General features: G+C 44.0%; 1 protein-coding gene and 1 pseudogene across 7 annotated transcripts in view; one reads left to right on the plus strand and one right to left on the minus strand.

Moving 5' to 3' along the window:
• Nucleotides 1-25,613, minus strand: part of Dgkh (diacylglycerol kinase eta) — a 168,271-nt gene that overhangs the window by 127,224 nt on the left and 15,434 nt on the right. The window lies entirely within an intron of this gene.
• Nucleotides 13,317-14,019, plus strand: LOC125392254 (cyclin-dependent kinase 4 pseudogene; annotated as a pseudogene).

Genomic DNA, 25,613 nt, shown 5'->3' on the forward strand with positions numbered 1-25,613 from the left:
CACAACTGAGGAAGAACTCCAAAGTCTCGTGTACACTAACCAAGGGATCAATCTTTCAGTAAGCTAGTGTCTCATTCTATTTCTTCACCTTTCACTTTGGAAATAGGTCTGACTAGGTTGCCCAGGCTGGCCTTGAAATGGTTCTCCTTCTTTGGCCTCTCGAGTAGATACGATTACAAGCACTCACCACCATACAGGGATTTTACTGTATATTTCCACAGTCTATGTCATCTAATTCACTTTATTTTCTTCTGCAGTATTTAATCCACAATTAATAACAGAGTATTTCATTATTCAAGAGAGTACACTGTTTATCACTAGAAGTTAAATTGGGGTGATTTTCTGTGTATACAGCATGTGTGTGTGTACACATTTACATGTATGTACATGAGCATTCCGAAACATGTGGATGTGCGTGGGCGTGCATGTGGAAACAAATGTCTTCCCAGCACCCACATGCACCTTCCACCTATCTGTTGCTATAGTACCATGGGATCCTATGGCCTCTTCTGGCCTCCACAGGCACTGAACTCACTTGGTACACAAACATACATTCAAGCAAAATATACATAGAGATAAAATAAAACAGCAAAAAAATATATTACAAAAGAAAAGAATCAGTATAATCTTCAGGCCTGTTCTGATAACTGCATTTGAACACTGCAAAGGAAGAGGCTTCAGGTGAGGCTTGCTCGTCTCATTCATTAATGAACACTCTTTAAACATCTGTTTCTAACTCGGGAGATGCTCTAGGCACCAGGACTGATGCAAAGATGCCTGAAAGAGCCTGTTCTTATTGCTCTGATAGGAAAAGTAAGTCGAGGCATTGAAATAAAAAATATCTAGACATCATAGATTCAGAAAAGTACATAGTAAATATCATTAGAGAGGTTTTTAAGTTTTATAGAAACCAACAGAACAAAGGGAAGCCTCAGACATGTACATAGGTATACCTGAGTAATGCAAGAATTAAACTTTAAAAGCCATTTGATCTTCTCCAACCTCAAGCAACACAAGCCTGGGATTATGTCTCACAGCCAGTTTCTTTGAAGATGCTGATTCTGGAATGGGGCTTGGTGGAACACACCTTTAATCCTGGCACCCAGCAGGTGGAGACGGGAGCATTGGGAGCCTAAGTCCATATTTCCTATACATTTTTGTGCATTCAAGGCCAGCCTGGGTTACATGAGACCTTGTTGCAAAAGAAGCCATCGTGCACAAACTAAAGGCATCCTCTGCTGGGAACCTGCCATGCTGGGATACCTCTTAAAGCATTTCAAGGTGTGCGAGTGCTATACCAGAACAGCTTCATGGCTCAAGGGTTTTCAACAGCCTCCTGCCATAGACTCCGAACTCATCCTTGGCATTCATATATCTCTGTACACTCAGGTTGCTGTGGCCGTCCTGAGGTTTAGGAAGATGGTCAAAGGCAAGATGGCTACGGGGTAGAGGTGGGACTGGTGGCAAAGGGAAGTCCCTGAAATGATGCCGTCCAACCGAATTTCACAAATATGAAATTTATTAGGATTGCCATATCATTGTCATATCTTCAACCACTGAGATTATTTTCAGATTTGTTCAGTTTGAAAAAGTATGTCATCCTCTACTGTGTTAAAGTTTACATGTGGCAGAATATGTTTTTAGAGTGGGTGGGGAAACGGACGGCTCAGTGTTTGCTGACCAAGTATGATGGCCCGAGTTAGGACCTCCAGTGCCCAGCAAAAGCCAAGCGTGGCAGTGCTCATCTGGAAGCCCAGTACTGGGGACCTAGGCATAGACACAGACACACTCCAGAACACACAGCTCATCTGGGACCCCAGAACTGAGGCAATAGGGGTAGTCCCCCCAGAACTCACTGCTCATCTGGAACCCCAGCACTGGGGAGCTAGAGGTAGACACCCCCCCCCCCAGAACTCACTGCTTATCTGGAACCCCAGCAACGGGGCACTAGGGGTAGACATAGACACACACCAGAACTCACTGCTCAGCCAATCCAGCCATTAAGCAAGCTCCAGTTTCAGTAAGGGATCCTGTCTCAAACACAAAGCGAAGAGCATCTGAGGAAGACACCGGATACAGACTTCTGGGCTCCACATGTACATCCGCACATGCAGGCAAACATACACCACGTGCATACCTAAACACTAAAACACAGTTTGGGGCAACTACATCTTCTATTTATGCAAAATGACCCTTAGTGTCCATTTTTAATTATGAAACTCTCGAGATTAATAAAGCTGTTGTGAATAACCTCCCACCACACACACACACAAAATCCCGTTGTTTTAAATATTTACACCTCAGCTAAAACATCACACGCACTCTCGTACACAGCCCTGAATAGCAGATGGGATCATTTCCTATGATGCAGCAGCTAAGAAAAAAAAAAGAACAGACTGTTCTATTTATGTTTGGACAGTGAGAAGAAGACCAGCAAAGGACGCCCAATAGATACCTGCGAATAAACAGAGCCCAAACAAATCGTTTCTTAAATGGCTTTATGCCTCAAGTATCTGTAAACACATAAAGAACACATATGTACACACATCTTCAGACCACATATTTAATATGCTAACATGAACACAGGTATATGAGAGTCCTTTTATTACTAAAAATCACATCTACTTTGGGATTAAGGTTTACGAGCCGTCTGAAGCCATGGCTCCTCTCCGATCTGGATTTGGATTCGTTCACTTCCTCTACCTGGAATGCCTACACTCCTCCCCGGCCCTGAGTTTAAAGGCTGTTTTTCATCTGTTTGTTTGCTGTTGGGTATGAGGGAGATCCTGTGCGAGTTTATATGCACATGTTCAAGCAAGATGAGTTCACAGAGGCCAGAATAGAACACTGGGTCCCCTGGAACTGGAGTTACAGACGGTTTGGGGCTGTCATGTGGATGCTGGGAACTGAACTCCGGTCCTCTGCAAGAACATGAAGTACTTTGAACCACTAGGACATCTCTGTAGCCCCTCCCTACTAGGCTTAGTATCAGATCCGCCTTAATGTGTCTTGAATAATTCTAAAGAAAAAAATTGGTTAGCTATAGGGTGTTTTTCTCTTTCTTTTGAGAGAGAGAGGGCTGGATTTTGTTTTGTTTTTTCAGGATTTATCACAAGCTTTTAAAGTCTGTTCTAGCAATCCAGGCTCCCTGGAAAAGGAGTCCCAGCAACAAGGGAGAGAAGATAAAACAAGGAGAGGGGGCCAGAAAATAAGAGGGTGCGGGCAGTGGTGCACACCAGAGCTTCCAGGGGCAGACAGCTGCTGAGTGGTGGAGACCCCAGCTCAGCGCAGCAGAGTAAAGGGCTGGGTGCTCTCCCTGGTGATGCTGGGGCAGGTTAGGCGCACCTCCCCCACAAACAGCTCATCCCAGCTCCTTCCACAGGACAGCTCTCGCTGGCCATGCCCTGTAAGGGGGGCTCTGAATCAGAGTTGAACCCCTGTATGAATGCATAGCTCGGTATGGTTTCTCCATCTACGTGTCGCAGGTGGATAAAACGAAAAGGGAGGGTGGCCCTGTCAGCAGTCTCTAAAGGAAAGGTGCGGCCTGTCCTCTCCAGTCTTATAGTCACTTCCTGGCATCACCACCCTCCCTCACACCCAGACAGATCACTGGATTTAAGTTGCAAGTTCCTTGAGGCAAGGTCTCGATCCCTCTTTGGCATTTGGTTTGTTTTATTTTGATTTTTTTTTTTTGCAGCATTCCTAAATGCTGACAACTGGCAGCATATTTACTGAGCATCATCATTAAACTAAATATCTTATCTGAAATCATTAATCTTCAAAATTCATGTGATCCAAACAGTTTTTCTTTCTCTGGAGTACTGAAGCAGCGCAAGTGTTCCTGAAGTTACCACTGCTGCTCTGGCTGAAGCACAGATTTCCAGACTGTATTTCCTAAAACCTGAATAGAAAGAGACTTCCAGCGGTAAGAGCCCCTGGCATAAACCCTTTGAGCTCTCGACATTCCCAAGGTTCTAGAACTGACTATTCATGCCTACACTCTTCCTTGCAAGACTCAAGAAGTGCTGTGCCAGGCACTGGGGATACCAACTAAGTTTAGAGACTTCAGTGGGAAAACAAAAATAAACTGCAAGTGTAAAGAATATGGGAATAGGGTGACATTCCCTAGAGGAGTGTGAAAAATATGGGAATAGGGTGACATTCCCTTGAGGGGTGTAAAGAATATGGGAATAGGGTGACATTCCCTTGAGGAGTAAGAAGAATATGGGAATAGGGTGACATTCCCTTGAGGAGTCCACATCCACACATTTGTACATCTCATTCTTTCTCTAAGCCCCTCTGTATCTACCAACTCCGACTGTCCTCAAGTCTATGTGGAAATTTCCTTTTAATAAGCTCAAGAGAGGGGGAGATTAGAGGGAGAAGAAGAGAGACTAGAGATTTATATTGCTATCCTAAAGAAGGGTATTGAATCCCCTCTGGGAAACATCAATATTGGCTGCCTCTCTCTGAACAAAGTAAACAGGGATCTAAAACTAAATTAAATTGACAGTATTAATAGCCCTGTGTGGCGGCGCAAACCAGCGCCTGGGAATCAAGGTCAGATAGGCTACTAGCAAGACCCTAGCCCAAACCCCAAAGGGATCAAGGCATCTGAAAACTGACATGCCTTTGTTAAAGGACAAGCAGTGTGATCCAGTAATTTACAACCTCAGACACAACTATGGTCAAAATAGCTCAAAATATACAAAAATTGGGAACAGAATTGAAGGTGTCAGAGGCAACAAATCATTTTTAAAGCATGCATTTTAGGGACAAAAGAAAAGGTGAAAGTGATCACAGACAAAAGCTGTCACACAGCTTCAGAGGGTGGCAGCCAGGGAAAGGTGTGAGCTATCAGGAGGAAGTAGTTCACCTTTCTGAGCTGGGGTCACCCACATAAGAATGGAGGCGAGGAGCGGAAGCCTCTGGCAGATACCTAAGATGCTATGCTCTCCTTTCTGAAAACTATAATCTACCTATCATTTGTCTGTTGGTCTGTCTGCCTGTCTATCATCTATCTTTATCTATCATTTAGCTATCTATAATCTACCATCTATCTATCATGATCCATCTATCTGTTTATCTATTTATCATCTATTATCTATCTCTAAGGGAAGGGTCACATGTATCTGGAATGGAGTACCTAATATTAACTGTGGTTATTTCTGGACAGCAGATTCTAAGACATTTTGGACTTTTGGTTTCTGCATTGGCTGAGGACAGTTGGCAGTTGGCATCCACAAGCATGCCCTGTGGACTCCTTGCCCCTCGCAATACATGAACTGCAAAGCTAAATGCTGCATTTCTGAAGAAGCTCCTGTAGGTCTTGCCAATCAAAGGTAATAGGTTTGAAAGATGTAAATAAGGAAAAGTTATGTTCTAACTATTGGGCGGTCAACAAAGTCCCAAAGATGTCTCCCTGTGCTCAGTGACCAGAAGCCACAGTCTAGACTCTAGAGCAGCCCTGTAGTGTGAGCAGGAGGTTCACACACCTGGCACACACATTATGGCTGCGGTGGACTCTCAGAAACAGTAGCAGTCTCGTAACCCATGGATGGTAAGTAACCATGCCAGTCGGCTCCGTGGTATCCTCGGACCTGCATGCATCCAAGCATCTCAAGGATTTGGCAAGACCCCAGTCTTCCGAATGAATCAACCCTAAGATACTTCGCATCCTGCATTGAAGCTTGGCTGCCATACTCTCAAAGGAATCCCGTGCCCATTACAAAAATATCATTCTAGCTTAAGAAGTAAGAGAATGGGCTCAAACCTAACACATGGTCATGCTGCTTTATGATTCTGAACTATGAAATTGTTTAGGATTTTCTATATCATGTTCCAAAACTTTTTCACGGCAATAGTATTACTTTAGCCACGGAAAAAGCAAGCCTGAAATCAGGCAAAGGATTCAGAACGCTGCTGCAATAACCCCAGACTCCCCTTGTAGGCCGCATTATAACCAGGTATTTTTATCCGAATTCTATTTGGCTGAAATGGAAGAAGACTACATCTAATGGGTACTCAGTGGTCCCTGTCTTCTTCAGACAGAACAAAAATGAGTTCCTTGAAGCCAACAGGGAAAGTCGTGTACCGTGTCTCTCAGCAGGCTGACCTGAATCACCCTAGCATTCCCACTAAACAGATGAAGAGGCCAAGACTATGGCCAGGGCCAGCGAGTTACTTTCCAGCTTCAATTCTGCTTTTCATGAACAGTATTCAACAGCATATCTGTCAGCCATGTGGATGAGCACACCCCTAAGCTTCTCCTGATTTCTTTCTCCCTCCCTCCCTCCTTTCCTCCCTCCCTCCCTCTCTCTTTCTTTCTTGGTTTTTCGAGACAGTGTTTCTCTGTAGCTTTGGGGCCTGTGCTGGACGGAACTAGCTCTTGTAGACCAGGCTGGCCTCGAACTCACAGAGATCCACCTGTCTCTGCCTCCCGAGTGCTGGGATTAAAGGTGTGCACCACCATGTCTGCTTTAGAGAAGACATTTTAAGACACACAAACAAAAACAATGGCTCAGTCTACAATTTCTTTCTTGTTACTCTAAAAGCTGGGTCTAGGCCAAATCCACTAAGTACCCCCAAACAATTTCCCTCGGATGAACTGTGCCGTCAGATCTGTAGCTAAGAAAAATCTGAACAGTATGCTTTAAAAAAAAATCTATAATCTGTTGCTAACTATTCTGGAAACAGCCACATGACACTTGAAAAAAAAACCTAAAAGAACCAAAATTCTAATATTAAAACTCTATAGCCACAGAGCCAAATCTAACGAAAAATTAAACTGAACTTAAAGAGTTCCAAGATTTCTGGGAAAATGGGATGTAAAAATGGTTCTACTGCTTTCTTAAAAACATTACCAATACGAGCAAGGTTTCTTTCCCTTCTACATCTACGCTGGAGGTTGACTCTTCTCCTCAGCTGGTCACTGAGTAATAAGCAAACACGACGGGCTCCCAAGACTGACTATCTGCCAAAGCACCCACACGAGATTTTATGCTGAGTCTTTCATTGTTTAGTCCAGCCACAAATGGACTTTGTGTTGTTTTATGCTGTGTGTATATTTCACCTGCACATCTGTCTGTACACCATGTGTGTGCTGTGCCCTTACAGGTCAGAAGCAGGCATGGGATCCCCTGGAAGTGGAGTTACAGATGGCAATTAGCCATGAGAGTGATGGAAATCGAACCCAAGCCCTCTGGAAGAGCAGCCAGTACTCAGTGCTAAGTGCTCTCTCTGGCCTCGGTTGAGCTATCTGCTATCCACGCCTGGAATCTGTGACACAGGCGGCAAACCATGGAAATAATGATTTAACTTGTTGGTGTGGGGGAGGCACAGACTGCATGCGTGTGCGTGCGTGCGTGCGTTTGTGTGTGCGTGTGCATGTATAGGTCAGAGGTCAATATGAGGTGTGTGTGTGTATGTGTGTGTGTGTGCGCGCGCATGTGTGTGTTTAAAGGCCAGAGGTCAATATGAAGTGTCTTCTGTTGTTCCACATTTTATTTGGGGTCAAGGGTCTCTCATTCAGTGATGCTGGAGCTCCCCATTTCAGCTCAGCTAACTGCCCAGCAAGACCCCAGAATCTGCCTGTCTCCTTCCCCCCACACTAGGGCTGCAGGAACACACTATACACCTCTGATACTCCCCTCCCCCAACTCCATGAGTCACTGTAGATCCAGACTCAGATCCTGACGTTTGCACAGCAAGCAAGTTACCTACCGAGTCCTCTCCCCACTGTCAGTCCAGGAACATCTTTTAACTTATTTAAGTCAGTGTCTTGAGACTTTTTTTAAATGATAAAATAACTTTTAAGAACTTTATTGACAGAAGGTTTCTGGCACAGCATTTATGAACACCAATCTGGAATCTCCGTACAAGGCTCTGAGAGAACCGCAAGCAACGGTGCAGAATGCAGAGTGGAATTGCAATACCAGCGGCCCCACATGGAGCAGAAAAGCTATTATTGCATGAGATTTAAAATCGTGTAAAATTGCTCAGGAGATTTAGTTCCTTCAAAAAAAAAAAAGGGGGGGGGAGGTTTCTGTGAGAGGCACAGAAACCCAGGGTGGCGTGAGGTAACGCTGTGTAGAATGAAGGTGATGAGCTTGTGAAGTGAAGACGCTCCAAAAATAGGAACGAGTAGGAGGAAGCTGCTGAAACAGGTAGCAGCCAGCCCTTGCCATGGTAACTATGATCAACAGACGAGCATCCATCACGGCACAGGGCTCAAGAGAGTCCCCATCTGCGCCCCACTCAAATCTCAGTTTCTGGGTCCAGCTACCACCAGTAGACAATAATAAATAACAGTTAACTAGACTAAACAACCTGGGAGCAGCAACGCTGACTAGCGGATGTATCTGTTAGGAGGTAGATTTCAAAGGGCCCTCGGGAAGATCTGCAAATGAAGAGAACGATCGTGTTTTATTTATAGGTTGACGACGGCGCACAACTGACCCTGGAGGAAGCGAAGCCTGGGATGGATTGCGCTTATACACTCACATCTCCTATTCATTGATGTCCTCCACCCCAGGAGACATGCTTTGGTGACGATGTAAATATTTGAGTTCCAGAGTTCTTTCCCTTTCGAGCAGTGAGGAGCTATGAGGCAGCGTGGCCACCACAAATCTGCCAGCTCGAAATTCATACTCTAAGGGTTTTGCCAAGTCCGAGGGATTAGCGCACTGTCAAACACCACTAGTCGATTTATACGCAAGCATAACAAACGGCACCAACTTGACCTAAAGCAGGAAAAAGTACGGAAGAGACAGGAAGACAGAAGCTCACTCAGACTCGGTTCCTTTGGTCTACAGAACAGTCTCGAATGGTCTTCTAACGATCTTCGTTTTCAAAAGAGAAAACTGAGGCTTTTGCAGGTGTTCCAATAGTTCACCTATCATACAGTTCCTATCCATGGGAGGCAGAAGTGAGGTGGGCCAATGGCAGAAGGCTTGATTGGCGTGCAAAGGCTCTGCTTTCGATGTGCAGTACCTTCCCTAGAAAGCCCGAACAAGAGGCAGAAGGCCAGTCTGCCCTAGACCCCCAAACAACCCAGTTCCCACGTACGGTAGCTCTTCAGCTGTGAGGGGCCCAGACTACGCCCATTTCGAGCGCCATATACTTGGAAATCCTTCATTCTACTTTTACAGGATTGTGAAGCAAAGCTATGCCCTGATTAAGAAGCAGATCTACTGCTTTTACAGACACACCAGCTAGCGAACAGCTAAGATGCAGAGAGGAAGTCAGACATGGAAGCGTACACCTAAAATCCCAACAAACAGGGAAGGCCGCTCCAAGTCTGAGGGGAGCCTGAGCCATTCAGGGAGATTTTGTTTCAAAAAAATGAAATCAAACAAAGAGTAAAAATGCAAAATACCCATATGTTTGCTTAATCTCCATAATTCTAGCACATATATGAAATGTAAGTTCAAGATGCTAGGAGATGAGTGTGTGACTGAGTGGAGAGGTGGAGGCGTTAGGGTAGACGATGTACATTAACCTCTGGGCATCACGTGTCCCAGGAACCACACAGATGTACTGGACCCACCACGGTACGACAAGGGCAGCTTTTTGGACTTCTATAATATCGGTCATTTCGAGAGACACCTTAAGTGTGGCAGTGATAAATAAAAAGTGTGCAAACATTTCCTTTATTTAATGTAGTCAAAGGAAAAAGATAAAAGCTGGGGGCTGTTCACAACTGGTTTTGAGCAAAATAACAGAACTTGCAAGATTTCAGACTCAAAGTGAATAAACAGAATCCGGCAAGAGACAAACTGTAAAAATAATGGGTTTCTTCTGTGTGTCCATGAGTGTGCAAGCGCCACGTGAACACACGTGCTCACAGAGAACAAAGCTGGTTTCGTTTCTTAAGCCACCACTCTGTTTTTCCTCTGCACAGGGAAGGTGATTAATTAGAGGAAGACTCTTTTTCCCTTGGTGTTCTATAAGATGGCAGTTATAACCAAAACTCCATCCTTCTGCTCCGGCCTTCATCATAAGACCTCACAATCTGGCAAATTCAGAAACCATCTAAAGAAAAACTAACAGGAGGCCGCTGCTTACGACAATGGACACACTTCTGATTATTATTATTTTTCTTTTTAGTTTCTTTTCTTTTTTGTTTTGGTTGTTGGCTTTTCGAGACAGGGTTTCTCGTGTGTAGCACTAGCTGTCCTGCAGTTTACTCTGTAGACCAGGCTGGCCTTGAACTCACAGAGATCCGCCTGCCTCTGCCTCTAAGTGCTGGGATTAAAGGCGTGTGCCACCACTGCCCGGCCGCATATATTTCTTTGTGAAGGCAAGCATTTCCTCTCCCGCTCAGACGATTCAAGTTTGTCTGAGGCTCTGAGATTATTCTGAATGTTGAACTTACTGTGGCGCGGCTTCTATTTTCTTTCAGCATAAACATACCAACCAACCAAGAAAGACTGTGTTCTCGCCATGCCTACAAACACCTGTGCCATTTAAACGCCCAGGACTCTGAGACAGATGCAGTGATTATCTTAACATTAAAGATGAGTCTTGTGGGCAGAGTCACTTGGAAGACACTTCGACATAAAAGCAGTCCTCCCTCTCTCAAACGATAAAGCCCACTGCCTTACCCTCCACATTCCCTTACCCACCGCACTCCCCTGCCTCAGTCACAGCCTACAGCAGCAGCTCAACTTGCCCGCTTAGTAACTGTTCCAATAGAAACTCAACTCCAAAGGACACCTCAGGGCAAAAGTTTGTCTTACAATGCAGCCATTAAGCAAGTGGAACTCACAGAAGCAAAAACATGGCCTCGATATTTAAAGCCCGTCTTGGGAGTCTACTGTATAAACACAGCAAGCAATGACACCCGAAGGATCAGGAGGGAGGAGAGATCAAATGGACTGTCAAAAAGCAAAGGAAGTCGCCCCCTCCTGCCTCTAAGATTATTTCTGGTCTCAGAGTTGCTCCACTTACATTAAACCAACATCTCAATGAAAAATGTATTATTGATAGCTAGATCAGTTGTAGCAACAGTTAATAATTAAAGCCGATGATTAAGAACTAATGAAAAATGTTGGTGCTGGCACACACGATGATATATGCTTGTCATCTCAAGCCTTTCTGGGCTTTCTGGGCTGACAGCCACTTTTCTCCTCTGTGGCATAAACAGGTTACGTCAAAGCCAAATGTGTATTTAATGTTGAGGAGAAAGGGGCCATCTTAATGAGCAAATCTGTGTTCCGTCTTCAAAATGCTGTTTTCAGTATGGAAAATGAGAACATCCAAACATAATGAAGAATAACTAAATTTACTAGACCGCCAAGAAGATGTTTTTGATGTGCTATTCTGACTGACAGGTCCTGAAGTCATGGGTTTCAGCACAAATACTTTTGACAACACGGTCCCTTTCAAGTGGCTTCCTAGATCATTGGCTCGCGGTATTTGCCACCGTTGTGTGCTACAAAGTGGCTGTGTCACTGGAGGAGCAGAGGCTCAGCTAGTGGGGAATGGCTTCTCTTAGAGAAGCAAACAGTCCCTGAAAGGGCCTCGTCCCAGTCCTTTGCCACTACACTGACGCCTTCACACGTGTGTGCTTCTGCTTGAAGATGCTTTTGCTTTCTCGAAGGAGAACGGTTATATATTTGATTCCTGAGCGTTGAACTCCAGGCTGCAAGTGCTGTAACTCAAGCCTGGAAAACAACCTCATCTTCAACACGTTTTCTCCATAAGACACCTCAAAAGGCTTCTTGATTTTAGGAGCCCAGGGCACACGTTAGCACTAAACTGGAGGCCACTTGAAACAACAGAGCACTACCAAAACGCACCAAATTGGGGAAAGTGGGATCAAGCCCGTGTGATGAAGCGGAGGATGCCCGTTTACAAATGATGGATGGGAGGGCACTGAACACCCCGTGAGCACCTCACTGAGGAACGTGTACACATAAGGCAACTCAAACTTTTCATCATCTTAAACATATCCCCCAAATGGTATCCTGACACAACACAAAAGCTGATTTTGTAGTTACAATAGAACTTACTGAGAGGGTGGAATGGCAAGTTGGGAAGACAGAAATGAATAATTAACTGTAAAATGTCAAGTACATCCACATGATTCTTAATTATATGAAAAACTCCAGTAAACACTGTGCTGAATTCAGTAACACAGGTAAACTGTACTAAAAGGTACCTGATGGGGCTAAGAAGGCAGCTTAGTTGGTAATGTACTTGGCTGTGAAGCATGGGTTCCTGGGGCTTCAGATTCATCTAAAAAGTCAGGCATGGGGGCTGAAGAGATGGCTCAGCAGTTAAGAGTACCGGCTGCTCTTCCAGAGGACTTGGGTTCGATTCCCAGCACCCTGACAACTGTCTGTAACCCCAGGGGAATCACATGTCCTCTTCCGACCTCAACAAACACTGCATGTACATGGTGCACAGACACACATGTAGGCAAGAGACCCAGGCAAATAAAAAGATAATGTAATAATAACAACAACAAAATCCAGGTGCAGTAGTACTAGGGTAAGAAGGAAGGTAGTGACACACACGGATCCCTAGAGCTTGATGGCCAGCCAGCCTAGTCAACGCCTGAGTTCCAATGCCTGAGCTCCAGATTCAGCAACAGATCTCAAAAAAAAAGAAAAGAAAGAAAAAGAAAGAAAGAAAGAAAGAAAGAAAGAAAAGTAAGATAGCAAACCACTAGGGAAGACACATACCCAATGCTGGCTTCCAACTTCCATACAGCTACCCCATCCCACACAACTATCCAGAGGGTGGGGGGGGGGAGTCATCACTGATCTGGGTCACGTATTTCATCTCTAAAGTCAGAATTCCCTTCACTGGTTTGTGCAGAGAACCATTTCTAAGGAACACACCTAACACTGTTCACTGAAAGGGATTTCTCACACAAAAGCACATTTTACCAAATAAGCTTTTGCCACTATCCAACCGGTTCATTATTGCTAGCAAAGTACTTTTTATACAAATAAATCTGATATTACCAATAGCCAAGGCTTTCTATTATAAACCTTTCCTTAAGAATTAAAATTCAGTTGATTAGAGACATAAATTGTTGTGTCTATGGTCCTACCCACAGTGCCCAGATACCCTGGACCGAGCCTGGGTGTGTGGAGCCACAAGGACCTGTGCCTGGGCCCTGATAACAGCCACCCCACCAGCTCTTGGCCAGGTGTATAAGACTTCCCTGGTTCTAGAAAAGCAATCTCGCTATATGGGCCAGTGGCTGGAACAATGTACAAGGCACACAATCCCCACCGTAGCTACTTTGTTCTGACAGTCCCAGGAGAAAAGAGGCTGGAGCAACCTTCACAGCTCACGAGGTGGCCTTACTGAGGATGCTGGAGGCTTTGTGCACCCCAAGGTTGTCTGGCTGATGGGTGTCTGGGGTTACTTCCGGAACTACCTGAGATCAAAGGGAACCTAGGGTTTGAGCAGACAGACCAGAACAAATGCGTCCATATAGACGAGGCGTACCCACCAGGCTTGCCACTTGAGACCATCAAGGATTTAATGCACTAGTTTCTGAGAGGTCTAGACTTCCTTCACAAAAACTGCATAGTACATAGAGACCTGGAGCCAGAGAACATTCTAGTGACAAGGAGTGGGAGAGTCACACTAGCTGACTTTGGCTTAGCCAGAATCTACAGCGGCCAGATGGCTCTTACACCTGTGGTTGTTACACGCTGGCATCATGCCCCCCAAGTTCTTCTGTCGTCGACATATGCAGCGTGTGTGGACATACGCAGTGTTGGCTGTATCTCTGCAGAGATGTGTTGTCAGAGGCCTGTCCCCTGTGGACACTCCTGATCTTTGATCTGACTGCGCTACCTCCGGAGGATAACTGGCCTGGAGACCTATCTCTCCCCAGATCCTTTTTCCCAGAGGGCCTCGGCCAGCACAGTCCATGGTGACAGAGATGGAGGAGCCTGGAGCGCGGCTACATCTGGAAAGCTGACTTTTAAACCACATAAGCGAATCTGTGCCTCTGAGCCTGGCAGCGCTCTCATCAACACAGGAAGGCTATGATGCTGAGAGCCACGGGGGTCACTGTTGTCCACCATTCTGTCCACTTCTGTGGAGAGAGCACCACCAAGAAGGAGAGCTCTGCCTTCCTCCAAGGTTGTGCAGACTCATCCAACTTTTTACTTTTTTAAATTTTTTTTTTTTTTTTGGTTTTTCAAGGCAGGGTTTCCCAGTAGCTATGGAGTCTGTCCTAGAACTAGCTCTATAGACCAGGCTGGCCTCGAACTCAAGAGATTCACCTGCTCTGCCTCCCAAGTGCTGGGATTAAAGATGTGTGGCCACCACTGCCCGGCAACTTTTTACATCTTTAAAAAATATTCCCACCCCTCCTTCTGAGCCTCATGTCTTGCTATGTCCTCTCAACCTTATATCGGAGTCCCTTTTTGTACAGGAGAACAAAATGAGACAAAGAAAAGGACATACATTTAAAGCACAGATCAACCTTGAGATAAATTCAATTTATAAGTCCGATTGCTCTGTCCACAAATAACTGGTAAATTTTAATATGTTCTTTTAGAAACTATTGATTGTAATCTCAATATGCAATCCTTTGCTCACAATAAAAAAAAAACCTACATAGACTAATTTCAGCTCTAAATATCTCAGCACCATCTTTTCTTTGGAACAGTCTGAAGAACCCCTAAGAACTGGGATTTTAGGCATGAGCCACCATACTTGGCTTCTTTACTCTTATATTTTTACAGAAACTATGAAGTACTGAATTCAGGCCAGCAAGCTCACAGGGCTAAGGCATGTGCTGCCAAGCTTAACAACCTGAGTTCAACCCCTGGGATCACCTATTCCAGTCCTGTGACCTCCACACGCATGCTGTAGCAAGCTCCTGTGCACAATAAAGAAATGTTAAGCTTTAATTTTTCAAACATTGAATTACCATTATTCAGTTCTTTTTCCGTGAAGAAATGGAACTTAATACAGTGTTAGAGGAACAATTAATACCATTTTTTACTATTGCAACAAAAATATTTTATCTCCCTCTAGAAATATGAAGTACTGTGCAATCTAATTATTAAATGTTTTATTAATACAGACAATTTGTGTTCTTGAATAAGATTGTAAAATTTCTAATTTTCTTTTTGCATTTTTGCAATATAATGAACTATACCCAAATTTAAAAGCTAGAGCTTTTATTACAAAAACAAATGTGTTATCTACCAAAAAATTATGGAAATTTGCAAAGAAAAATAAAAAAATAAATGATAAGTGGTTCTGGGACTAGAGGGATGGTTCCAGCAGCAAAGTGCTGGGACACAAACACCTAAACTGTATCCCCAGAACCCACATAAAAATCTGGGAGACAGAAGCAGTTAGATCTTAGTGAGCATGAGGTCATCCTGGCCTATAGGCCAGGCAGGGCTACATAATGAGAACATGTCTCAAAAATTATAATGATAATAATAATAATAATGAAGACTAGGATGAGGAAGCGGGAGAAAGCAGAAGAGAAGGAGAAGGAAGAAGAGGAGGGGGGAAGAGAAGGAGGAGGAGGAGGAAGAAGAAGAAGAAGAAGAAGAAGAAGAAGAAGAAGAAGAAGAAGAAGAAGAAGAAGAAGAAGAAGAAGAAGAAGAAGCAGAAGCAGCAGAAGCAGCAGCAGAAGCAGCAGAAGAAGCAGAAGAAGCAGAAGCAGAAGCAGAAGCAGAAGCAGAAGCAGAAGAAGAAGAAGAAGAAGAAGAAGAAGAAGCAGCAGCAGCAGCAGCAGCAGCAGCAGCAGCAGCAGCAGCAGCAGCAGCAGCAGCAGCAGCAGCAGCAGCAGCAGCAGCAGCAGCAGCAGCAGCAGCAGCAGCAAGGCACTGTGGCCTGCACCTGTAATCCCAGCACTGGGAGGCGGGGACAGAAGACTCCCTGGCGCTGGCCAGCGGTCCAGCCTACTCAGCAAGCCCCAGGTCCCAGTAATAGACTGATAAAAACAAGGTGGGTGACCCCTGAGGAATGACAGCTTAGGCTGACCTCTGGCCTCCACACGCATGGAACATACTCCTCCTAAACGTTTTGCAATGCCCATATATGGATACCTATATTTCCAAAAGAAAAGCCTTGGAATATCTTTTTACAAAGCTATAAATATTCACTTCTATATCAACATGATATAAATAAGTTTATTAGCTTAATAGTCTACTGAACACCTTTAATCTATGGGGCATCTGATTGAATCATAGATATTTTTTTGGTAATAAGAATGTATGAATGTATGTAACTCATCTAACCAATTCTTTAGTATTGGACACTTGCATCATAAACAAAAAATGAAAAACACCTTTCAGGTTAATTGTTGGAAGAGCTGGGAATTTACTGACCATGTGATAGATTCACAATAAATTTCAGTGTCAGGATGTAGCAAGTTTTTGATGTGTTTTCTTTTTCAGTCCTGTTTTTAAACTCCCTGCCTGAAGCTCGCAGATATTTCTCTTTATAATTAGGCCAGTACTTTAACGACTCCATTCATTACAAGTCTGATTATTAACCCAACTAAAAATTACATAATGTGACATAGGTTTTACATTTTCAACTAAATGGTGACTCAGTGGCCACTGATTTGAACTTTTACTTAAAATAAACATTTTTTTCCAGTTACACTAATCTATTTTTCTCATATCCAAGCTAAATTATTTTTTAGAATCTATTATTTGGATTTGTTTGTTTGTTTGTTTGTTTGTTTGAGACAAGGTCTCACTGTGTAGCCCTGGCTGTCATGGAAATCATTGTGTTGCCCAGACTTGCCTCAAACTCACCCAGATCCACCTGCCCCTGCCTCAAGTACTGGATAAAGGCCATGCATCTCCATAGCAGTCCTGCAAGCTTAGGCTGTTTTAGCGTATCTGATCGCTAAGAAACTCTTCATTACTGTACAGTGTGCAACTAGATATTATTTATGGCCTTTTAATTCATTTTAGTATGTTAACTAAAAAATTTTTATAACATTTCTTTGGGAGGGACAATCACACACCACAGTGGGCACATGGAGGTCATAGGACAATTTGGGGGAGCTGGTTCTCTTCTTACACCATGAGGTGTAAGTGAATTCACCACAACCACATCATCTGACCAGCACAAGCCAGGTAAAATTCTAGTAGATGCAATTATACAAACCTTACAAGTCAACTAGACAATATGCACAGCATATTCATTCAAATCCACTTTGTACCTCAGTAAACTTCTGACTTAACTTCTGTACATTTCTTGGGCTTATTTTCCACTTTTACATCACTATAGAACATATAGTTCCTATACTTACATTTTATAATTTATAAAGACACATTTTTAATTATGGAAAAATACACATAACAAAATGTAACATCTTACCATCGGAAACTATGCAGTTTAGGGACACTAAGTATGTTGGTGGGCTGCCATAGTGGCCATCCATCACAGAACTCTTGAATCATGGGAAACCCATTAAACAATTACCCAATACCATGCTCTCCCCAAGCCCAACAGCCACCATTCTTTCTGTGTCTATGATTTTGACCTCACTTGCTCTTCCTTCCTGATCAGGTTATCTCACTCAGTCTAATGTCCTCAAGGTTCATCCACAATGTAGCATAAATTAAAATTTCCTTCCTGTATGAGTCTGAGTGATATCCTACTGGATGTATTACCTACCATGTATTATCTATTCAATATCCATCAATACATGCTTGAGTTATTCCTTTTGGGAGGGGGCTGGGGATACTGGGTAGTTTTATGTTAACTTGACACAAGCAAGAGTCACCTAAGAGGGAACCTCAACTGAGAACATGTTTCCAGAAGATCAGGCTGTAGGCAAGATTGTAGACCATTTTAATATAATCATACATATATATATACATATAATCATAGTTAATGATTGATGGAAGATGCCTGATGCGGGATTCCCTTCTGTATGCTGTGATTACCATTAATGAATAAAGAAAACTGGCTTGGCGCGATAGGGTAGAACAGAGCTAGGCAGGGAAAACTAAACTGAATGCTGGGAGGAAGAAGGCAGAGTCAGGGAGAAGCCATGTAGCCCCGCCAAAGATAGATGACCAGAACGTTTCCCAATAAGCCACACCCTTGTGGTGATATACAGATTAATAGAAAAGGGTTAAATTAAGATGCAAGAGTTAGACAGAAACATGCTTAAGCTATTGGCCAAACAGTATTGCAAATAATATAGTTTCTATGTGACTATTTTGGGGCTGAGCAGCCGGGACCCAACAAGCTGCCCCATTACAACAGAAGTCCAGTCCACTGTGTGTGGGCTGGTAGTCTTGAGTGCTATTAGAAAGCAAACTGAGAAAGTCATGGGGGAAAAGCCAGTAAGCAGCCCTCGTCCATGATCTCTGTATTAGTTCCTGCCCTGTTTGGGTCTCTGGGCTGGTTTCCCTCAGGGATGGAGTGTGCTGTAGAAGCACAAACTTAAGCCCTTTCCTTCCCAAGTTGCTTTCGGCTGTGGTGTTTCGTCACAACAACAGTAACCCTCACTAAGACAGGAGGGTCTTATAATTAATGCTTCTGTTCTGTATGCATAGAGTTTTAGTGCTTAGCATGTCACATATTTACCCTGGCTTCACCAGCCTGTAGGTAATCACAACGAAGAACAGAATCCACTAGCTTTCACTCTGACTTACATGGGACCCCAGTCTTTTTCTCTCACCCAAGCATCTTCCAAGAAACATCTCCCTCAGAGGCTTCTCAGATCCACCATCTCCTCACCCTCCCGCTGTTCAAGGAAGCCAAGCACCTGCGTTGCTCTACTTGGTCCAGGCCCTGTATTACTTCACACAAAGAATCTTAGAGACTAATGCCACCTAGTGATCCCCCACCCATTTGCCTACTCCCCTCCCCACTCCACAGAAGGAATGAGCAGAGGCAACCAGCAAGAATGTCTTCTGCTTTACGAGAAGGGCATGACTGCTCAGACGGTTACAACTGAGGACCTTAGGACCGCTGTGACAGAATGGATAAGGAGGCAGATAGTGTTTGTTACTACAGACAGGTTTGATCGTCTTCAACATTCTTTTCTTCTTACTGTGGAATATTAATATTAACTACATCTGTAAAAAAAAAAATTGTCTACTCTTCAGATGAGACCCAATCTACAATACAGGTTTACAACCAAAACTCCCAGTTTTCTGGCTTCTCAGAGATAGAACAAGAATTCTTTCCCCCATGACTGAGAGATTTCATTATAGCCCAGTCTGCTGTGTCCTTAAGATAGGGGCACCTTCCTGGAAAAAGTGCCATTCACTTCAAGATTCCTGAACTCCTACTGGCATCTACTGTGTGCTAGGCATGAGCAGAGGGTTTTATCTCATTCCCCACAACAGCCCACTAGGGCTTCCTGTGGGGAGACTGGGCCTTTCAGATGCCATGCAGTTTGCCCAATAAGAATTGGAAGCAGAGCTGAGTGTGATGATGCATGCCTAAAACCTCACCCCTTGGGAGACAAGAGGAAACAAGTCTGAGACCATCGTAGGCTCAATAGTGAGTTCAGGTGTGTGCACAGATGCCATCGGAACCAGAACCCACCTAGCATCACTTCAGGGTTTTGTATGTATTTTTACACAATATTTTGCAATGTATTGAATTACACACTAGATTTGTTTGCAGAAACTTTCTCTTTCATTCTAAGTAAATTGTTCTTTGGATTTTTCCAAAAGGAGGTATACCATACTTCATATACATAATCTGGGGATTTCTCCCAGCCAAACCTATATTAATGCATCTCCGAGCCATATCTAAAATAATTGAAGCTGTACAGTTTCTTTTGACAGTCTTTCATCTTCTTTCTGTTTTAATTTGTGTAACCGATATTAATTCTTGTGGCTCACTCCGCGTCTACCCTTCTCTCCCACTGCTTCTCCGTCTCACAGTCTCTCAGGTCCAGCATGACTTCCAGAGCTTACTCTTGGGATCTCCCACTTGCGGGAAGTCCCCTCTAGTCTCTCCATCACCTCTCACCTGGCCACGCCTAGACAACCCACATGCAACCCTGTCTACTAAAGCTCTCCATTTACTCTGTGCCTGCAGCTGATCAGGGTCCCATGCCCCGCTGACAGTGCCTACCTGACAGTCCTGGGCACTGCCCTCAGTCTGGTATTCACACTGCATTCCCCAGCCCCTTGACTTCCACTCTTCAAGTCAAAGATTTTCCCCTGGATCAACTATCTCCTAGCCTTCCCCACTCTCCAGATCCCCACTATCGTCCCTTCCACCTTGATTGTCAATTGATAACTTAGCTTCCTATCTTGCTGAGAAAATCAAAACCATCAGAGGACTTCTGGGAGTATTCCTTCCCCCATCCGCCTCATGATTTGTTTGCAAGACTCCCTATCTTCTCTCTGTTGCAGCTCTTCTTCCCTTTCAACTGGATGGTCCTCTGGTTCATGTAGATTCACTTCTTTTTATTAAAAAAAAAAATGGCAAGGCAGTTGTGGGACATGCCTTTAATCTTAGCACTCAGGAGGCAGAGACAGGCGGATTTCTGTGAGTCCAAAGTCAGCCTGGTCTACACTGCAAGTTCCAGGACAGCCAAGGCTACACAGAGAAATTTTGTCTTGAAAAACAACAACAGAAAAATCCTATTTCCAGACTGAAGAGGTGGCTCAGTGGTCTGGGCACTACTGCTCTAGCAGAGAAACCAAATTCAGGTCACAGCACTCAAGTCAGGCGCCCACAACCACCTGTAACTCTGGTTCCAAGAGATATGATACCTCCACAAGCACTGGTTTCACTTGACCTCCAAATCCCTCTCCCAACTATTGCTTCGTGTCTCTACTGTGTTCTAGAGTTTAAATACTGACTTTATTCTCAAGATCAAACTTGCTAGCTTAGAACACCAACTGGACTCCTTCTACAGAAAGGTAACAACTTGCATCTAAGGCCTAATTATATGCTCCCAGGTGCTAAGCTGCCAAGGACAGCATTGCAGAAGCCTGTGCTCAGCCCCACCCACTGACCTCCAACTTTTTCCCTGTTACTCAGCAACCCTCCCACACACAATGCTCCAGGAGCCCGGGCCTTACAACCTGCTGGGTAGTGCCACCGTGCCAGCTGGGACCTCAAAGCTTTTCTTTGCATCCTCTGTTCTTTCTGCTTGCTCTCTAAGTTCATAGAAATAAAAAAATAAATAAAAAGGAAGGAAGGAGGGAGGGAGGAAGGATGAGAAGAGAAAAATTCATACACACTGTAGTAACACAAAAATGATTCAGGGGCTCATGGGATCAATACTATTCTCACAATAATGCCAAAATGTATTCACTGTAAAACTGCGTAAACATGCTTCCAAACACTGCTGTAGAGGGGCCTCATCATTTTTCTTTTAATGAACGCCACCAAGAACTGTCAGATTTTCCTCTGCATACTGACATACCATCCAGCCCATACCATTTCGACTGCATAGGAGTAAGTGGATAAACACGAGAGATAGCCTGAGTTCTGTATCAGAATCCAGCTTAAAGAAAGGATTATTCGAAATTCCTGATACTCAAACTTCAGAAATAATCTGGAAGGTAGACGTGCACACCTGGAATCCTAGTACTCGTGAGCTGGAGGCAGAAAGGACCAGGCCTTCCAGGCCTTTGCGACCTTAGCTCAAAAAAGCCAAAGGAATAAGAACTACTGAGACCTTTGTGCATGAAGTTACCCAAGACCAAAAATGTTTCACTTAGATCCCCATGACGGATCTTCCAGGGGAGGATGGTACCAGGAGTTCTTCTGCATTTTGTTAGGATACAGGCAATGAGAACACCTGCTTCATCCCTCACCAATGATATGGGAATGCCCGTGAGAACACATGGCTTGTCCTGTCCCCATCCCCAGAAGACAAGTTCTGGGAAGGCTTTTTTTTTCCACTAAACTTTCTTGATAGCAAATTTACGATTCTCTTTAACTAAGCCCTCGGCCTGCTCCACACGCATTCTCTCTCTCCTTCCTACCCTTCCTTCTAGTCTCTCAGTCATCCAGCGGTATTTTTACAGAGTGTAGAATTAAGAAATAAAAAAGTACACAGAAATAAATCAGTGAGAGAAAGAGAGAACACGGGCCATCTCAAGTGGGCAGAATGACACAGCCACATGCTTAGGAAACCCCTGCCTTGCTCTGAACACAGAGTCTGACATGACTGGCCAGAGGGTGACAAGGATGGAAACCCTGCTGGAAGAGCCCCTGCCATCCGGGTACCTATACAGCGCTCATCACTTCAGTGAGCTCTATAGCTCTAAGGCGATGTGTTTCTCATCCATCTTTTCTTTTCTGCCCTAGAATTTTCTCTTACAGCTCAATGGTTCCGCCTCTCTATGAGCACACACAGACATAAAAATTAAAGGCCATCCAATGGTCGAACACAACGCCCATCTAAGACCTCCTGCGGGTATCTTATTGTTGCTCTGTTCGCTCCCTTTTGACTTTCTGTGGGCTTCCCATAGCATCCTTCAGCCCCACCAACCTCACCAGCACAGCCGCTGCTCTTCTGGTGTTGAGGGCTCTTCTGAAGGACCACACACCACACTAACACCACCTCCCGGGAGACAACTCTTCCTTCAGCTCTTCCCACTACAGCCCATTAGCACTGCTTCCATTCCTGCAGTGTTTCTCGTCTTCACATATGAAGTTCAGTTCACGCACTGAACAGGTTTATAAGCTCATACGTTCTCCCTGCATTGATAGTGTCTATCTGGCTTCTGGTTCTATCCCTGGCACCGACCTCGGTTCCTGAACTGCTATATTTTTAAGAGTTCATGAATGGAGGCGTGACAAAAGATTAAAAACGGAAGGCATACACAGGTGGTGCACGGCACAGAAAATGTTCTCAAATCAATGTGGTGGCTCGTGCCTGTAATCCCGGCACTCTAGAAGCGGAGGTAAAATAGTCACCATTCCAAGCCACCCTGGGTTAGCACACACACGTGCACACAGACACACACACACACACACACATGCGTGCGCGCACACGTGCACACACACACACACACACACACACACACACACACACTGCACAGCCTGCGTGTTTGAATTTTCTGTTACTGTTGTTTAGGGATGGAGGGGTGTCGCTTGCGCTCTTTTGCTATTTTTATGAGGAGATGGGTCGTTATGTTCTTCATACTGACCTAAAACCCCAGGCCTCAAGCCATCCATCCTCCAGCCTCACTTTTCCAAGTAGCTGAAAACACACGTAGAAAGATAAAAGTACCTTTCTACCTAGTATTTCGTCTTAAAAGGAGGTAATCTTTTTGTTTTATTTTGCTTTTTGAGATGGGGTCTCGCTGTGTGGCCCTGATTGTAAACTAGGCCGACCTTGAACTCATAGAGATCCACCTGCCTCAGCCTTCTGCATGCTGGGCTTAAAGGCATGCACCATCACAACCAGTCAAGTGGCCTTATTTAACAGTTGGGTAAAATTACTAAATTTTCAAATGAACAAATCGGAGTCTGATACTAAAAATTAAACGGCTGGATTAATGGAAGAGCAAGACCTCAAAGTAGGGTCTTCAGCCTTCTGTTCCTTACCCTTGAGCTCTGACCATGGTGCAGGGTGCTCCCGTGGCTGGCACTCTAGCCCCAGAACTCCTGGCTAGGCAGCATTAAGGGACAGCGTACAGGCGTGAGGGCCTGTAGCAGGCCCCTGGCTTCCCCCACCTCTCTTCTTTTCCCCTTCCTCCTTTCTTTCTCTTTCATCCCATTCCTGCCATTATTAATATGTTAAATCTGTGATCACATCTCTCACCACGGTTTAGATTTTATAATACCTTTTTACAAACGAATCCTGGTTTTTATTGATAACCATGAGTAAACATCTAAAATGTAATTTCAGATTTAAACAGTTTAGCTGAAATGCCCATGAATTTGAATTAAAATTAATAAAAATCACTTAATCATTTTGGCTGATTTTTTTTAAATCCTCATAAGTATTAATTTAGAAGAAAATGTTTCTAGGTACCTAACTTTTTACACAGGTTTTCAAAGAAAGCTCAGTCTCACCCCTGTAAGGTAGGACGGTATTTTTAAAAGGTCACGGTACAGCTTAAAAGAATCATATGAAGTAATTTTCCACTTGGCCTATTAAGATATATTTTTGGAAAAAATATGAGCAAAATTTATTTTTAACTAGGTAAGGAATGAAAAATGACAGGTTTTTGGAGGCCAGTTTTCACCGCCCGACGATTTTATCTAGAAAAGAAAATGTACAGGAGTCTGTTCCTGAGCAGGCACGCCATTTTGACGGGGATCAGTAGTACGAGCTCCCACGCCACTTAAAACTGCAATATTCTAATATCAACACGCATGTAAGAATAAGCCGCATCTCCACCACACATGACATACAGCAGCGAAACAGGCACCCATAAACCCACTTCTAGAATGAGAATATTTTCTGTTCTTTCTCGAAAGACAAGATACCATTCTGCAGCCCAAGCTGGTCGGGAACTCATAGCAGTTCTCTAGTCTCTGCCTACCAAGTGCCGGAATTACAGTCATGAGCCACGATGCTCATTTTTAAACAACCAGTGATACCAAATTCAATGGTGGTGGTCTGGAAGTCCATGAGGTTAGATATTCCACCTCCACACAGGATAAAGTTAATCAGGTTTTCTTGATACAAAATAAGAGCTACAGTCTTCCAAACAGAATCATAATAACCAAAGGCGGGAAAAGGATTGTTACAGATTATGTTCACTGGAAGGAAAGAAGGAAGGAAGGAAGGAAGGAAGGAAGGAAGGAAGGAAGGAAGGAAGGAAGGAAGGAAGGAAGAAGGGAGGGAAGGAAGAAAGGAGGGAGGGAGGGAGAGAGGGAGGGAAGGAAAGGAAGGGAAGGAGAAAGAGAGAGAGAGAGAGAGAGAGAGAGAGAGAGACAGACAGACAGACAGACAGACAGACAGGCAAAAGCATAGTGCCCTGGCAGAGGGACTGAGTTCAGCTCCTATCACCAACATTAGATGGCTCACAGCTGCCTGGAACTTCAACTCCAGGGAATCTGATGCCGTCTTTTGGCCTCCTTGGGCATCTGTACTCAAGTACACGTATCCAAACACAGACACATACTTATAGACATAATTAAAAATAAAATTTTTTTTTAAGGAATCAATAGCTGGGGAAGGACACTCGATCCTGTAATCTAAGTCCTCGGAAGGTGAGGTAGGAGGGTTACTCAAAGTTAGAGCTCCAGGCAGCCTGGGCTACAGAGTGAGACTCTGTCTTAAAAAGAAAAAGAAAACTAAAAACAAATAAACAAAAAAACTGTGAAAAACAACATTAAAAAAATAAGAGTACATTTAATTCTAAATTAAAGCTGCAACCAATAATAACTGGCCATCTTAAGTCTGAACATAAATGTGTCTCAAATGGCTAAAGAGTCAGAGGGAAACCACATTTGTCAAGGGCAACTGTGATGTGCTAACATGTTACAGTCTTTTTCAAAGTCTATTCTTAGATGTAAAACACACTCTCTTTAGTTACAACCTTCCCTCATGAACACAGTTCTAAGTAAGTGCATCCCACAAATCCAGTATCAGAGCTACACCAATGGGAGCCCAGAGCTTTCCCAGCCCTCTCTCCCACCCACCCTTACAGCAAACACGAAACCTTCAACTAAGCAAAAGATTTCTAAATTTAGATACGTTGAAG

This window comes from Myodes glareolus, chromosome 12 (genome assembly GCF_982192425.1).
Source record: "Myodes glareolus chromosome 12, mMyoGla1.1, whole genome shotgun sequence".
In the NCBI taxonomy this organism is placed as follows: Eukaryota; Metazoa; Chordata; class Mammalia; order Rodentia; family Cricetidae; genus Myodes; species Myodes glareolus.